The sequence below is a fragment of the Pezoporus occidentalis genome, unplaced genomic scaffold (assembly GCF_034315485.1).
Source record: "Pezoporus occidentalis ecotype Australia unplaced genomic scaffold, CSIRO_AGI_Poc_V1 ctg182, whole genome shotgun sequence".
Lineage (NCBI taxonomy): Eukaryota > Metazoa > Chordata > Aves > Psittaciformes > Psittacidae > Pezoporus > Pezoporus occidentalis.
Window position 1 is genome coordinate 1,930,231 of NW_026913662.1, and position 16,720 is coordinate 1,946,950.

Sequence of the window (16,720 nt, forward strand, 5' to 3'; positions counted from 1 at the left end):
ATGAGATGAAAATTAGTAAGTCAAAATTCTGTATTCTGCACCTGGGATGTAGTAGCACTGGGCACAAATAAACTAGGAGAGGAGTGTCTGGTGATCAGGCCTGCAGAAAAGCACCTGCTGGGGCTGGTTGACAGCAGGCTCAATATGAAGCAGCAGTGTGCCCTGGCAGACAAGAGGGCAAACCACATCCTGGGGTATATCAAACACTGCACAACCAGCCAGCCAAAAGAGGCGATCATCCTACTGTAGTGAGCATTGGTGTAGCCTCAACTTGCATGCTGGGTGTAGTTCTGTGTCCCACAATTTAAGAAGGATGTGAAGGTCCTGTAATGTGTCCAGAGCAACAAAGCCGGTGGAAGGGCTGGAAGGCATGTCCTGTGAGGAGCAGCCAAAGGACTCTGGGTTTGTCTGGTTTGAAGGAGGCTGAGGGAGAACCTTATTGCTCTCTGCAGCTTCCTGAGGAGGGAAAGTGGTGAGAAAGGTGCTGGTCTCTTCTCCCTGGTATTCAGTGACAGAACTCATGGGAATTGTTCAAAGCTGCACCAGGGGAGGTTCAGACATGACATTAGGAATCATTTCTTTACTAACAGCATGGTGAAACCCTGGAGCAGGCTTCCTAGAGAAGTGGTTGATGCTCCAAGCCTGTCAGTGTTTAAGAGGCATGTGGACAATGCCCTTAATAATATCCTTTAACTTTTGTTCAGCCCTGAAGCAGTCAGGCAGTTGGACTAGGTGATCATTGTTGGTTCTTTCCAACTGAAAATATTCTATTTTCTGTTTTTATAATCTGTTTACCAAAGGATCACCCTGGAGGCAGACAGTTAAACTTGATTGATTTACATACAGACAGATCTGAGCAGGGATTAGAAGGCATTTGACCTGCTGATATTGTTAAGAAAGACTGCAGCATTTTGTCATCATATAGTTGTGGACTTCTTGTAAAACCTGTTCAAAAACACTGGGAGATGCTCACTAGATGAGACACTAACAGTAACTCTGACTTTATACCATGCAAATTATGCAGTATCTCTTAACAAGCCAAAGGTAAACAGGAAGAGCCCTACGTTTGAAATCTGATTTTTAAATTAATCTTATGATACTGTGAAATCTGACTCATGATTGTTGAATACTCAGCCTATCCTATTCTGTCAAAAAGCAGTCTTATTTTGAACGGTAAGAAATGCTGTAGACGTGCTGCAGGAGAGGGGCAGAAGCCCAAACATGCTGACCTTGTAGCCAGTGGGGACTTGTAGTTTCTAGAAAAATCTTCAGTAAAGGCCTTGTGCGTGATTTGTTTTCCCTCTGTATTCTTTTACCACTGCAAAATAAATGTAACAGTCTGCTGCAAAATGAATGGAACATAATCTGCCATTTTCTCTTGACCATTTTGAAATAGTCTGCTAGAACAGCCAAAAAATGATGTGCAGGCAGTTTGCAAAATCATTTTGCATGAAGGGATTTAAAAAAAGCTTCCCCAAAAGCTACCTACAAGTTATTAACTCACACTTGGGGACCATCTGCCTAGTGGCTTTTCAAAATAATGCTGTAAGCACACAGACTAAAGGCAAGGAATATCTTACAAAAGCATGCTTTCCAGACAAAATAAAAAAAGACAAATCCTCGTATAGTTGAGCCTTACATTTTGTTATACCCATAGGTGACGAATCATAAGGTATCTGGGGTGCTGCCACCACATATGTATGTTCTGAGAATCATTTTGCAGTTTCTGTTGCAGAATTTTGACCTGTTTTGGTGCAGCTACATTTGTTTGGGAAACTTCGTTGCATGCAACAGAGACATTACTATGGCTCTTCAGACTTTGCTATCAGGAATTTACAGCAGTTTTCCTGCTGTAGAGAAAGCTTAAGCACTGGAGGTAGGGTTTTTCTAAAGCTGTAAGGCTTTGTCTGCATGGGAACACTTGGGAAGCATAATCTGAAAGAAAAATACCTAGATCTGAGGTACGATGACTTGAAATGGATCATACTCCTCTGTGAATAATCATACTTGTCTGGAGTAAAGGTAGGGCTGACTTGTGTAACTTTGTCCACTTCAGAATGCTAAAACAAGTTCAGTCCTTATTAATTTAAAAGAAAATGACTGTGCAGGGACTAACCATAACAAACATGGCTTTTCCCTGGGTAGACAAACACCATTTTTAAAAGTCACCTGAGAATTCAGGAATTCAGTGAAAGTGATTGGAAAACAGACATGCCACCTCTACAATTTGTTGTGCACTAGGAGCAGAATTCAACAAATTCCTCAGCAATATTTGATTTAAATGCTAAATTCCTTTTGTCATCTGTGGATGTTGAAGGCAGTTGTTTTCAGCCATGGTGAAGTACACATGGCATTGAGAATGACCTGTGCTGCTCAATATATGGATAAATCATAGCTCTTATCAGATTTCATGGGTATGGAATGAAGAGTAACTTAATCCTATAAGGTATGAAAAAACTTTACCGTTCTTAGCTGGAAAACATGCTGATGGCTGGAACTTGGACCAGAGTGATGCCTGCTTCACCCTTATTTCATTCAAATTGCGTTTGGACTCTGAAGGCCTGCTCTGTAGAATTGAATAGAAGTTTTGCAACTGGCTTTGGCAGATGCAGACTCAAATAACACTGCTTGCGCTTTCGGTAAACTTCCCCACTGCTGGTTGGACAGAGTAGCAGCCAGTCTGAGCCTTGTTCTGAATAAGAGAAAACCATCACAGAGTGTGAACTTCAAAAAATGGTGGGCATGAGGTAATTATTATTCACTGTCACCTCTGAGCCTAAATGATGATTCAGTCTGTTTCTGTGCTCTCTAGAAAGGCATCACATAGCCTTAGCTAAGGCTGGGTGTCACTGTCAATAGAGAATGCTTAACCTGGAAAAAATGGAGCTCCAGAATGTAGAAGAAATTTAGAAATTTGAGGCGAGTGAGACTTTTGGACCTTCCTTAAGAAAATGTATCTGAAAGGTTGCAAGTAATAAGTTGACGTTTAAAGGCCTTGTGTAGCATCACAGCATGCCTTGCTAGCACTAAGTATTTGAAAAGACAGTTGGAATAGCAATCCATGGTTTTACTGTCTGTAGTTTATAATCTGGATATTTCTGTAAGCGTTCTGTCCCTTTGGAATCCAGTTAAGTTTTTGGCCTGTGTGACTGCATGCGTCACTAATTTTATAGCTTAATTACATTTATGCAAAAAGGAATTCCTTTCCCATTTTTAAATTTCCTCCCTTATATATTATTCAATATCCTTGGATTTGCTTTCTTTTTTTTTCAGTCTATCTGATTTACCAGGTTCTATGTAGAATACATTTTGCCCAGAGTCTTCTTATTTGTATCCTTTATAAGGCAGTAATCCAGTCTTTCCAACAGCTTTCAATATGACAGTCTATTGAGGCCCATTACCATGTGTCCTGTAAGTCTTTTCATCTGTTCTGAGCTCCAGCATCTAAAGCTGCACACAGAATGCCAAAAGGGGCTGATACACTGATTAAGGTAAAGATGACATGACATTTTCAGCTTCAGTCTCTTTTCCACATGCACTTTAGCATCTTTGTAGCTTTAACTGTAGCTTGCATAGGTCATCACAAGCCTTCACTTTGCAAGTAACAAAGGCCTTGTCTAGAATGGTGGTCTTTCTTAGTAACTGAAGTAGAGCACCGAACTGAAGTGATGACAGCCAGGTCTCTTCAAACTTCAGTGAGGTAAGTGTCAGGCTGATTCAGATTTAAATGTTAAATTTGGGCTGGCTTCTTTTCAACAGCTTGTATACGCATATGCAGAGGTGCTCAAGCCCTTTTTTGGAACATATAAAAGACTTAGATCTCTGTAATACATGTGAGGATTTTTTCTTTACAAATGATGTGGTTGCAAGTTTCACTGGCCATTTTGGTGTGTATTCATCTAGCTCTTTCCTCATTCTCTGAAGGAATCTCTCAAGATTCCTTTTCATCCCAACTATTGCAGATAAATTGAACATTTGCAGGTGACTATCTCACTTCTATCTTTCCAGAGAAAATGTAAATGTCAGTGAAACAAGATCATTGGGATCTGTGCCTGGTCTTCTCCCACAGTTACACCAGATGTGTCACTAGCAGTGGACGTTCAGGCTCATTAAAGCAGGTACAGGCTTCACAGGGACAAATGACTAATTCATTAACATGCACTGACTGTCCTTTGAATACAAACTAGAAGGTTATGACCTGCTGGGATCTAATTGTTTCTCTAGATTTTAGGAAGCCAAACTAGTCTGTTGTGTGCTTTAATGTAAGAGGAACAACAGAGAATGTTATTGGATACTGACTGTAGCCACTAGCCATTCTGAGCACAATGATCTTGTTTCTGAGATGCTCAAGTGTTGTAGTGAATGTAAAACTGTGTGTCTTGGCTGTGGGTGTGTGGGACTCTCCTGCAACACGCTTTCATCTTTTGCATTTGTGAATGGCCTGGTTCTTTGTACAACCAGCAAAGCCTTTAGCGAGACTGCCTTCTCAAGCTGTCCTGATAGTTTTGACAGCCTCTGTGAGGACACAACACCTCCTACAGGCTCTAGCAACACCTGTTGAAGTTAGATGCTGTCAGACTCAACAGTGCCTTGCAGCCTGAATTTGTCTTTGTCTAGGCAGCTGGTAGCTGCAAGACCCAAAACCTGACCTAATACTAGGTTATGTTATATTTGTTTCAGCAAACCCTGTGTTTTTCTGATGGGAATGTGCTCCTGGTCTACATTCCTCCTTCACAGAGAAGCAGTCTGCCCTCACAGGGCCTGTGTAGAAGCAGGAACAGAGGAAAAGCAATGCCTCAGTGTGATTGCTTTCATATTGCTGAATGTATCTGACCAATCTAATTAAACTGCATGCATGGAAATGAAAGAGCTAGTCTAACCCTTACCATGGCAGTCAAAGTGTGCAGATTAGATAATTGCCAGTGTTTGTCTTAAAAACAATAGTCTGAGTCCTAATGCAGTTGAAGACACTTGGCACTGAGTTACTGACTTCACAGGGGTCATAACTGAGCTCAGTGTTCTATTTTAGACAGAGCACAGTTCAAGGAAAGGATGCTAATCTCTGTCAATAAAACTGAACCCAGTCACAGCATCAGATAATTTCTTAGGAAAGTTTTGTTTGTTTCAGTATCAATAGTGGGTTTCAGAGGTATATTTGCTGAATTGTTCTTCTAGTAAAACCCCTTAATAAGCAAGTCTGTCTGCTCTCCATCTGGTGCTGTTCTCACTTAAAATACAGTGAGATTGGCAACTAATTAATTCATGGACAGGATAAGTTTAAAAGTTGCATAAATCAGTTAATACTGGTAAATCCAAAACTTACTTATACTTTCTTGAAAAAAAAAACCAACAAAACAACAAAGTATGAAACTTTCCTCTTAGAAACTCTTTGTAAGATGGAGAAATATCTCACACAAGTCTGGTGTTGAAATAGCAAGCTGTGATGTTTGGGTTTTGCAGATTCTTTTCCTATTAATTCTTGCTCCAAATATAGTACTATACTTGTTGTGAAACTGGTTACATTTATTGTTCAAGGCAAAATTCTTGCACTTTAAAGATTCCATTTTGTCTTTAAGGATTTAATCTTGCATCAATAACTTGAAGTGCTTGCCATTGATGAACTGTCATCTTTCTTTATTGTTTTCAGTACCAAATAACATTTACATCCAATAGTGGGCCTCCATTTGCCATTAAGATGCAGTTACAGGAGATGCAGTGGACAAATGTTAGGCAATTTGATCAATTCTATCCAGAAATTATCATTATTAACTACATTTTAGAATTGAGTTTACGCTCTAGGTCCCAACTCCTTCTGAATTACTAAGGAAAATCATACTAGGGTTTGGTTTCTTTCTATTAAGCATCTTGTTTAAAATCAGCATAGGAAATCCACTAGAAGGTAAAGATGAAACTTCCCAGCCTAGAATTAAAATGAGTTCAGAAGAGAAAAGCACATCCATGGTTTTATTGCTTACCAGTGACAAAAAGCTTTTTTTTTTTCAGATAAAGATGTAAATATCCAAACTCAAAAGCTATATCGACACACACCAACAGACATAGGATCAGAGCTTCACTGACCTTCTTATTAAAAGTTCAGGATGGAAAAAGAGGTTGGTCTTGATGTCTTAGGCTATCAGAGATGAATGAAACTTCCTGAAGCCTTGAAGAAGTGTGAAGAAATTGTGGGCTGCTCTATTTGACAGCCAGTCGACCAAACATTACAACCCACGTTAGAGTTCACTGCATGCTCTATTCCCCACCCAATAATTTCTGTTTTCCTTTCTCCATAAACTCCAACCATATGATTTTTCGTATAATATGAAAGACGAATAGTTCTCCTCATAAGCATGAATAAATAGTAGACATTCAGGTGCAAGTTCCTCATCAGAATGCTGTCAACTTGGGGTTTGATCTGGCCCTTTAAAATTCAAAGTGGTTGTCTTCTAAAGGATTGGAATTGTATTGTTGCTCTCTTTTTGTTCCCCACAAGCGATCCCATCCAGTGCCTAACATGTATCAAAGAATAGCATAGGCCAAGCTTCATTCAATCTCCTGCCTGCTTCATCTGTGAATGTTGCAAGACACAGAAATCCTCCTTTTTAATATCTCTTTTTCAATCTTCTGCTCTGTGGTTGATAGTGTTCACTGTTATCTTGTGAAGTCACATTGAGTGAGACCATTCTTTGCACTGTTTTACCTAGTAGCATGTTTAGTGATCCAGAATGCTGATGCACAAAAAAATTTGCACAACTACCATCCAAGAAATGTGGTCTTTCAGCCTACAGTGCCCTGTGGCCCATCAGCCACACACAAACAGCTAACACAAAGACACGTTAAAATACCAGCCTGCTCCATGTTGTAGGAACTGCAAGTTACTGTCTCCTAGAGATGGTAAAGAGCCCATCTGGCTGAGAAAACCTTTCCCAGAGAGCACAGTTCTCAAGAAGCCTTATGCAAAAAGCAATGAATGACAGGATCAATACTGTAATACATAACATTACTATTCTCCTGCAAGTGAGGTTAAAGAGGAACAAACAGAAATCAATTTTCCCCATTACTTCTTATAAAAAAAGTATATTTTTACTGAAGTAACAGGTACCAATTTCAAATTTAAGAGAAACAGTGAAACAGGGGAAATCCTGCCTGACCAATTTGGTGGCCTTCTACGATGGGGCTACAGAACTGACTGACAGGTGTAGGGCAGTTGATGTCATCTACCTGGACTTGTGTAAAGCGTTCGACACTGTCCCACACGACATCCTTGTCTCTAAATTGGAGAGACATCAATTTGATGGATGGACCACTCGGTGGATAAAGAACTGGCTGGATGGCCACATGCAAAGAGTTGTGGTCAATGGCTCAATGTCCGGCTGGAGACCAGTAAACAAGGGAAGTTTAGATTGGATATAAGAAGGAAATTCTTTCCTGTGAGGGTGGTGAGGCACTGGAATGGGTTGCCCAGGGAAGTTGTGAATGCTCCACCCCTGGCAGTGTTCAAGACCAGGCTGGACAAGGCCTTGGGTGATATGGTTTAGTGCGCGGTGTCCCTGCCCATGGCAGGGGGGTTGGAACTAGATGATCTTAAGATCCTTTCCAACCCTAACTATTCTATGATTCTATGATTCTATGATTGAAGCAGAATAAATACTACTCACCAAAATTGAAACCTGTGTGTCCATGAAAAATGTTCCTTCTGTGGACTTAACATCCTCTGAAGAAGACGGCTCACTGAGGGAGTCCCCCTCTTTTGCTCTACCCAGTATACCAGTTGACTACAAGTGAGCAGAAAAGACTGTGCACCTGATCTGTTTTCCCTTGTGTTGGAGGAGACAAGCAGGAGGAAGTACAAAGACCCAAACCCAATCTCATGTGAATAGAGAGCTCCTCCTTACAAGTGGTTCCCTGGCTGATCAATTGCTTTCCTGGTCTTTTGTGCCTCTGAGATGATAAGACAAAGCTGAAAAGTAAGATATTGTAAAAGGCCCACTTAATGCATACAGTCAGCGTAGAACTGCTGCAGACAAACACAGGTTCAGGACAAGAGGCTGCAGCTCAGGGCAAAAGTAAAAGACTGCTGATGTGAGTTTGAGAAGTGAAAACTTGTTTAAGCCAGTAGTACCAAAGAACCTATCTGTGGAACAAAATGCTCACAGATGCTCACAGCAGGACACTGCTGCTTTAACAAGATTTTCTCTGGCTGCTCCAATTCCCTTCAGATTTTTTATGGTTTTATGGTGGGTTTTTCTTGGTAATCATCTTTCAAACTGCAGCAGCATTTGTTGCCGGGAGGTGCTGACTCTAGTGGAAGAGATTCTAGTGGAAGCTGCTATCGCAGTTTGCACAGGCTTCATTTTAGGTCACTAATCACATCCTCCTGAGGCTCTCCTCAGGCTCTTGCATTGATTGTCCTCCAGCTGGAGGAATTGTCTGAGAAAATGACATGACTGGTGTGTTGGGGTCACGTTTCTAGATTGGGGTGGGCTGAGGGAAGCTTCTGCCCTTTGGATTCAGGGAAGACCTGACATTTGAGAGTGGCGTGGATGTGCAAGCCTTCAGTCTTCCTTCTCATCATGCACATCTGCTGCCCTCCAGGCAGCCAGTTACATGAGGTATGGACAACAAGAAGAGAGAGCAGAGGATGTGGTGGGTGACTGGAGCTGATGTCTGGATGCTGAGCAGCAAAGTGTCTCTGCTGGATTATGCTTCTTCACTAATAAAAGATTAGCTGACTATTCTCTAAGTTACCATCAGAAATACATATGAAGTACTTGAAGTAACAAGGTAAAAAGTTTGCCCCAAGGCAAATTTGGAGAACAAGCAGACATAGAAATAAAACATGCTTTCTGTTTCCAGTGTTACCTGTATAACCAGATTTGACAGAGTGGAAAAGCAGGCGGCCAGGAGATCTAAAAACATGAGATGAAAGGTAGTTGAGATCCTTTGTGCATTTTTCTGTGAAAACTGGAATAACAGAATGGAACATGAATGATCCTTCTGCTAACCTTACTCTGGAGCCAAGCTGACTCCTACCTACCATCTCAGCAAAAAGGCAGGTTGCTTTGGTTAGATACATTCCAAAGTCCTTAGAGACCTTGGTCTGCCCATTGATCTAGAACCTACCTGAGAGTAATCTTGCTCCTGAGTGGAATTTTCATCCCCGATTTAGGATTTTATTCCCCTTTCATCACATAAATGCCTTTTTTGGCAAGACATACATATTCTGTGGCCAAGGCTTCTTTGACTTTTTCCAATGAAGTTCATATTATAAAGCTACAGGACAAAAAAGGAGAAAACATGACCTTCTAGCCAGAGATTTGCTAGTTAATTTTCTGGTAAGAATATTTTTTTGAAGGATGTTATAGTGTCCAGTTGCTGATTCAGGTGTTATTCCCTCCAGTCTCAGGAACATCTGCTGTTAATATAAAGAGTGAAGCCTCTGTGATCTTGGCTTCTGACTGGTTAGAAAGTGCCCTCAAGAAGATGAAAAGTTCAGATACAGGCAGCTGGGATTCTTTAGCAAGGGCTCTTAATACTCACCTAGGACGTAAGAGAAAATAATTATGCTTCCTCTGAACATCCTAATTTCTGGGATGTGGTAGAACTTAACTTCCTAACTAGTATTATTTCCAGATTTAAACAGAGGCCAGAGCCTAGGTGCTTGGGAAACTAAGTCAACTAAGAAATATGAGTGCAGTATTATACAGCAACAGACTGAACGGGATTTTAATGTTCTACATTTTGGATCACAGTAGGTGTGTGTGCAATTAGCAAGGATTTAAGCATCTAATTCCTGTTGTGACCTGGCCTTCCTATCCCACAACAAGTAACTGTGGTTTGGCCTCAAGAAGCATATATCCTTGATGGTCAGTCTAGTGTAGTATCAAAGACCATATCTCTGAGGTGATAAAATGAATGAAGAAAAGTGTAAAGAACAGCTCTTTTACCAAAGTGGAATTTCATTAAGCTGTCCTACAAGAGCCCTTTATCACCTCACAGAATGAGCCCTGTAATTTTTCTAAGAGCTTCTGCAATGTCAGCTTTCCATGTGACTATCTGTAACTTAGAACGCTTTTGCCACCTTATATTCTGCCACATCACCAAGGCTATAAAAACAGAACTACAACCCTCACAAATAGTGAAGACAGTTTTCTAAAAAGACTGCAACAGTCAGAGCAGTTGTGTGATAAATCACTAAGTGATATTGTCTCTCTTTGGTTTCAAGAGCGACCTGGAGCTTGTGCAGCAGCGCTGTTCTCCAAATGGCTTTCCACACCATCGTCTTCCTTAACACCAGTGAGCCACGAGACTGAGACAGAAATTCCAGTGTGGGGAGGGTGTGAGTCATGAGATGGTGAGTGAAAGAAACAGCAGGATAAAAATAACAGAGCACAGTATGATGCCTAATATTAATCTCTTACCCTGTGTTATCCTAGCTTGCATTACATATACGACAGTGTTATACCATAGATGCTCTACTGCTCAAAACAAATCTCTATGCTACTTTGAAAGATTATGGCTCAGGATGCCAGATTGCAGGACTTCTAATACTCATGCCTTTAAGTTGGCTGAAAATTCTCAGTCAAGAAGTTCCTGCAATAGAAAATATATCATCAAGGAGTAACAAAATGCCACTTCTGCAACAGTCATATTTTTTTTATGTTTTATATGAAAACATCAAGTTCAGTTTATTTAACCTCAATTTAATAGATTTATGTATTCAAAAATTAAAGTTACATCTCTTTTAAAACCCCTCTCTTTTTTCAACCTTTCCTTTTTTCTTCTTCTCACTTCAGGAAGAGAAAAGAAAGAAAACAAGTATGAAAATGCTGTAAAAAAAAATGACATAAAATTCATCTTTGATTCTAGATATTACAAATTAGTTGAGAAAAAAAAGTAAAAAAAATCAGAATCAGTAAAATCAGAAGACAAGACAGGTATTTTATGTTGAGATGTGAATCTGTAGTTTTCTACTCAAATCTGCCATTCTGTTCTGGCTGAGCTTCATTCTGAGATCACTCAGAACAAAATCAGGAGCCCTTCTCTGGAGCTGTTGTTTTCAGCTCAACTAGTTTAAAGTATCTAGCCCAGTCACCTTGACATCTTTATAATCACTGGAGCAAGGCAGTGATCTTCATAGAGCTATTCGGAGCTTAGGAAGCCTATTACCATGTTAGTTTTCAATTCAGTCAGGAATCTGGGCATCATAAAGACAGCAGGTGATATCCTTTAACTTCAAAGGGTGACAGCTCTGGCACTGAGTCTTCACTGCAGATTAACACATAGACAGCTCTTTTGATAGAAACTGTCTTTGTTATTTGGGAGTGGGGAGAAATGTTTATTTTATTTCACACAGATGCAGTCCAAAATCTTTCAAATGGATTTCACTTTGCTTTTTTTAACATGTAAGTCACCTTCAGGCATTGTCAGCACTGTGGAAAACTTTGCCAAAATTGGGGAACATACAGACAAATGACAGGGCAACCTTCTCTGATAAGCAGTGAGGTGGCTGTGTGGTCTCCATGCTGCAGCATTCAGAATGTGAATGAGTAGTCTTTGTAGGGCTGTCTCTTTTTGCCCTTCCAGGGCTGCCTGATAAAGTGAAGCATTTGCACAAATGCTGAAAAAAGATACCATTTAATCATAATCAGTTTAAGATCACTTGATTTAAGGCAGGCGAGTATGTAGATTGTATGGTTTAGGTATGCACTTAAAGTGAAAATGCTAATTGTGCCCTTTCAGACCCTGTTGAAACCAGGTTTTTTGATCCCTTTTTCTTTTTCTTTTTTTTTAATATATGTTTTTTGTCTTACAGAGGCTGTCTAGGAAACTACTTGGAAATATCTTTTCTGGTTTTTAAATATTGTTCTTAAGCAATTTTCTGTAATTTTTTACATTTGTATTTCTGTCTCCTTAACTTATTACTGTATGTAAAGTCTTTATTTTCCAATATGTAAAGAAAAAGCACTTATTTTTGAAGTTATAAAAAAATGGAAGTCATTGTAATCATGATTTGATGTCCTTGGAACACATTTTATTTACTATTCAATAGCCACTGTTTTCATTAGGACATTGTTTGAACGTAACTTTAAGCCCAATAAAGTTCCAGGGCTAATCTCCTGGGAGAGGATATTTATGGTCCATATTTTCAGAGAGGGAGATGATTGGAAGTAGAAAAAAAGGCTTAAGTATTTAGGCCTCCATTCAACTCTGCAGTTAGGGGGAATCTGTCCATTGAAAATAGTGATTTGACCAGTTGAGGTAGTGAGTTGCATGTGCAAATGCCCAGGTTGAAGGGGTAGTTGCACTCAGTGTACTCACTGCAATCAGAAACACAGCCTCAAATTGTGTATATTACTGCAGGGGAAATGACCTATTTTTCTGGACAGAAAAAGCTCTACCATAAAAATCTAATTTGTAAGAACTATAAGAGTGGAAACAATACTGTTTTTCTCTAGGATATTTAGTTACGCAAACAAATTGATGAAGAAGACATTTCCAGCAAGAAAAACCACGGATGGTCCTTAGGCTCACTCAATTAATATTAACTCCCTTGAAATGAAAGTGAAATAATGGTGCATTTTTCACTTGTTTGTAAGCCATAATTCTGTATCGAGTGTGGAGCCTAACAATTTGCTCTTGATATTTACTGTAGCTTTTTGCATAACAGAAGTCTGACTGCTTCCTTCCTGCAGATCCTGACCATCAGGAAGAAACTGATTCAGAGACTGAAACCGAACACATTTATTCTTTGTTCTCAAGCCATCTTGGGTTAGAAGTTGCTGAAAAATTTTCTCCTGCATAAATAACTGTGAACTCCCCACCAAGCATATGTCTTAGTGAGTTGGATTTCATCATCCAGATTGTTGAAAATCTGTTCTGCTTGAAGTTTTCTTTCATACAGGAATTGTTCAGCACCACAAAAAGAGCATGCAGGGGTCCCATAAAAGTTTCAATGCTTTGAACTCACTCCCAAGCACAAGAAGACTTTACTGCTTGAGATTTTGTTTGGAAATACATGAGTTCTTGTCATAGATTGAGTATCATCTACCATGGTTCTTACATATCAAAATTTCTCATCATTCTGGAAGAAGATTCAAGTATTTGTTCTTTTCCTTTTATTTGCATTCATTTTGTTATTTATTTTGTATTCTTGAGATGTATTGCATCTCTGGAGTTTGTATTTCTACTTTTAGCATAAAGATATTGTATATACAAGTCTAGAATGCATCTGAAGATTAGTCTGATTTTTCATGTGACTTTGACTTGAACATGTTTATGTTTATATTGCTGTTTCAAAAATGTGCATTACCTGTATTCTTTATGCCTTTTATCCATCTGTAACTCAATAAAATTCTGTCCCCATTCTGCAGAACCATATCACATGTGCTTAACTCTGTAGCAGTTTTTGAATAATAGTGAGTGATAATTGCAAATGAGTTAATCTGTATCTATAGATGTATATCTATATCTATATCTATATCTAATCTGTATCTGTTTGTCACAGTTTGAAATTCTTCCGATGCAGGATTTGAGACGGTGAAAAAATTACCAGTGAGCAGTAAGCTCAGCTCAGGAATAATTCTTCGTAAGGCTATTTGGACGTGAAAAGTAGATTTTCCTGTTCCCTAAAGATGTATGTTCTTTATTTCAGTTCTCAGTATGGCAAAGTTTAGAACTGGTATTAGCCATGTGAGTCAGTGGAGTGCAACCCATTTTATCAGGCTGCACATGTCATTTATGTCACTAAAGTTCAGGGATAAATAAATGCCTACAATATGTACTTTGTCACAGAACTTGCAAGTTTCTAAGGAGTGCTAGCTTAACCTTTCACATCTCGCTGTCACTGTGTGTTTAAGAAGGATTATAGCCCAGGAGGTCTGCCTGGAACAGCAAAGGTTTGCTTATGTTGAATGGCCTAGCATGAGTTTTCTGAGCAGGTATATTAGATGAGTTCCAAACATATGGCTCTCACTGGAAGTTAACAAATACTAGTTTGAGTACAGCATCTAAAATTTCTTTCTATGAGAGTTCACATACTGCTGACTTGTTCATGGACCGTACAGTTAAAGCAGAAAACAGACAAAACCAATGCCTTCTGATGAATAGCTGTTTGGTGAATGAGCCTAGTGAGAAGCAAAGCAGCAGATCCAAGAGGTGAAGGTTGTTTTGCTCTACCATTTGAAGATATAACACAAAAGAGAAGGCTCTTAGTCAGTGTGAGGACAGTACTTTCCTGTGCTACCCTTTAAACTGAATGGACTTGGCTCTGCCTTTTTAGAACCTTTAAGGCAGATTCTCAGCAGGCATGAGCTAGCCTAATTTCTTCAGCATTAGTGGAGCTCTTCTGTTTTATACACCCTGAAAACCTGAGAGCTTAACTACACTTAAATGAAACTTTTTTATATGAAGCACAATCTTTTTTTTATTGTTTTATTTTTTTATCCTCTCTAGAAAGAAGAATAACTTCACCTGGGGAATCTGTTCACTGATGCAAGCCTTAGGCCTTTAACTGGTGGACCTTCACCCTTATGTGGATATTCAAGTTCTTTACAGCTCGTTTGATTTTCTGGGCTTCTCTTTTGTAGTGGGTAGATCTAGTGAGGTGCTCAATTCTGTGCTTAAGTGTAGCCCTAGTTGATGTGAACAAGCTGCCCACATGCACAAATGGATGCAGTGCTGAAACTTTAATGATTAGATCTTGCAGCATTTAACAGGCTTTGATCTTAGAGTGAACTTATCAAACTTCTGTGGGTGATGAGCATTCATAGACATGAAAATCCCTCAGAGCAAGGACATTAAAACATTCAATGTCTCTTCTGCTTTGTGGAGATTCAGCTTCTTTTGGCATATTTGTTAGAAGATTTTCACTGCCAGAAGAAACTTGAGGCCATTGTACAAGGGTATGTTTTTACTCCTGCGACATTCCTTTGGGTTTCCAAAGTTTGGAGAAGTCAATGGGAAAGTTTCTTGTCAGTTTTGTCTTGGGAACATATCCTTGCTGCGAACAAGACTCCATCACATACAGTTACTTACAAAGCATTCAAAGAGGGAAAGACATTTCTCATCCTTGTCCATTTAATGCTGTATGCCAAGCCTGTGTTCAGTAGTTTTAATCATATAAATTGAAAAGTGTGCCATTTAAACAATGCAGTCTGAAATAATTCAGTTTGCTATTCTGAAGGATATTTGCCACAGGGAAAGGTCAATAGGACCTGCAATGAGATGTCTGAGGACTGTGAGAGATGACAGTGGTCGTGATGACAGGTGACTAGTCTGACTCTGTACCTACCTACACCAAGATATACCTTTCTCACGGCACTGTTGACTGGAGTCATATTTTGTCTTGTACCCAAAAATGACAGCTCTGACTCCTGTTACATCTTGCACATATAATATACAAATCTAGACATCTCAATAGATGATCTAGACAATCAGTAGCAAGATATATTAATGTAAACAAACATCTGTAGCTGGCTTTTAATAAGGGTTACTAGTTATAGGACATCTTCTTTCATTTTATAGGATATCTTCTTTCTTTTATTTATTTCATTAAACAGTTGCTACTGTTTTGCCAAAAGCATGCTCATTAATTTTTTTCTAACTTTTATTATAGGATAGAAAAAGAGTTTTGATCTCCTGGAGGAAGTTGTTTGCTCTCACAAATTGCTTTTATTAGATATAGCAAATGGTCTTTCTCTTCATTACTTTTCTTGCTCCATTTTTCTGATAAATGCTGCCAGGACAGGCAAGTCTTACAGTGTCCATTGTTGTCTGTTCTCACAATCATAGCGTCATAGAATAGTTAGGGTTGGAAATCACCTTAAGATTGTCTAGAAAGACAATGCTTTTCCTTATGGTTTAAAGAGAAGCATTGGCTTTGAATTGAAGTACAGTTATTACTGTAACTTTTGCAGAATTCTGGCAAATATGTGGAATTGCAACATATGCACAGTAAAAAAGACCCAGGACTTTGTGTCTACTTGTTATGGTAAAGCCAGCAGAGCACAGCCTGGATAGAAATCTTGAAAAGAATAGTTATAGGGTGCAGCCCTCATTTCAGGAAGTCCCCTAAAATTGACTGACTGGAGCCAGGAGGATATGTTCTGTTTCTAGCATTCCTCCTTAAGTATCTGCCATAGGATGAGTAAATTTTGGTTTGCTCTGGTACAGAATTTCCTGTTCAGGGAAGAAACTGGTAAGGGGGTTCAAGAAAAGATAACCACAAAATTGTAACCATTTGAAGATTCATAATCTTAGCTATGTGGGCTGCTCTAGTAAGATCTGTACATCTAGATGAATCAGTATTTTCATGATAGACATGGAAGCCTGTGATGTTGCATGCTGGGATCAAAGCACGTAGGTAGCTGAATTGGGTTTACTCATTCTTTGAGAATTAGGAGGTTTTGAGGATAATTTCCACTTTAGGCTGGGGTGAAAAGCTAAAATGGCAAGTATGTGCATGGTTTATAAAGCTTATATTTCAGACTAGGATAAGCAAATAGCTTTGATTCTATTTATCAGCTTTTAATTTACAGTAAAAAAATAATTTGGATAAAAATATATTCAACCTAAAAAACGTACTTTGCTTAGAAATTAACTCTGTCCCTAACCACCAACTAGACTTATGCTAGGGATTTGTGCCTGAAATTAAAGAAGTCCAAGGTAGTAAGGAAACACAACAGAAAAGTCTCCTACTGATAACAAAGGTGGTGGACTGAAA

At 39.2% G+C, this 16,720-nt stretch overlaps 1 protein-coding gene across 2 annotated transcripts in view; it reads left to right on the forward strand.

The window, feature by feature from the left end:
* The window catches only part of LOC134162078 (potassium voltage-gated channel subfamily A member 5-like), a 31,258-nt gene extending 17,881 nt beyond the window's left edge, over window positions 1–13,377 (forward strand). Inside the window, exons 2-3 of one of the 2 annotated variants that reach the window (XM_062615543.1) lie at window positions 10,223–10,351; window positions 12,693–13,377. The gene's annotated coding sequence lies outside the window, so the exon portion shown is untranslated. The remainder of the gene's footprint in view (window positions 1–10,222; window positions 10,352–12,692) is intronic. The other variant, XM_062615542.1, reaches the window with a different exon arrangement.
* Window positions 13,378–16,720: the final 3,343 nt, after the last annotated feature.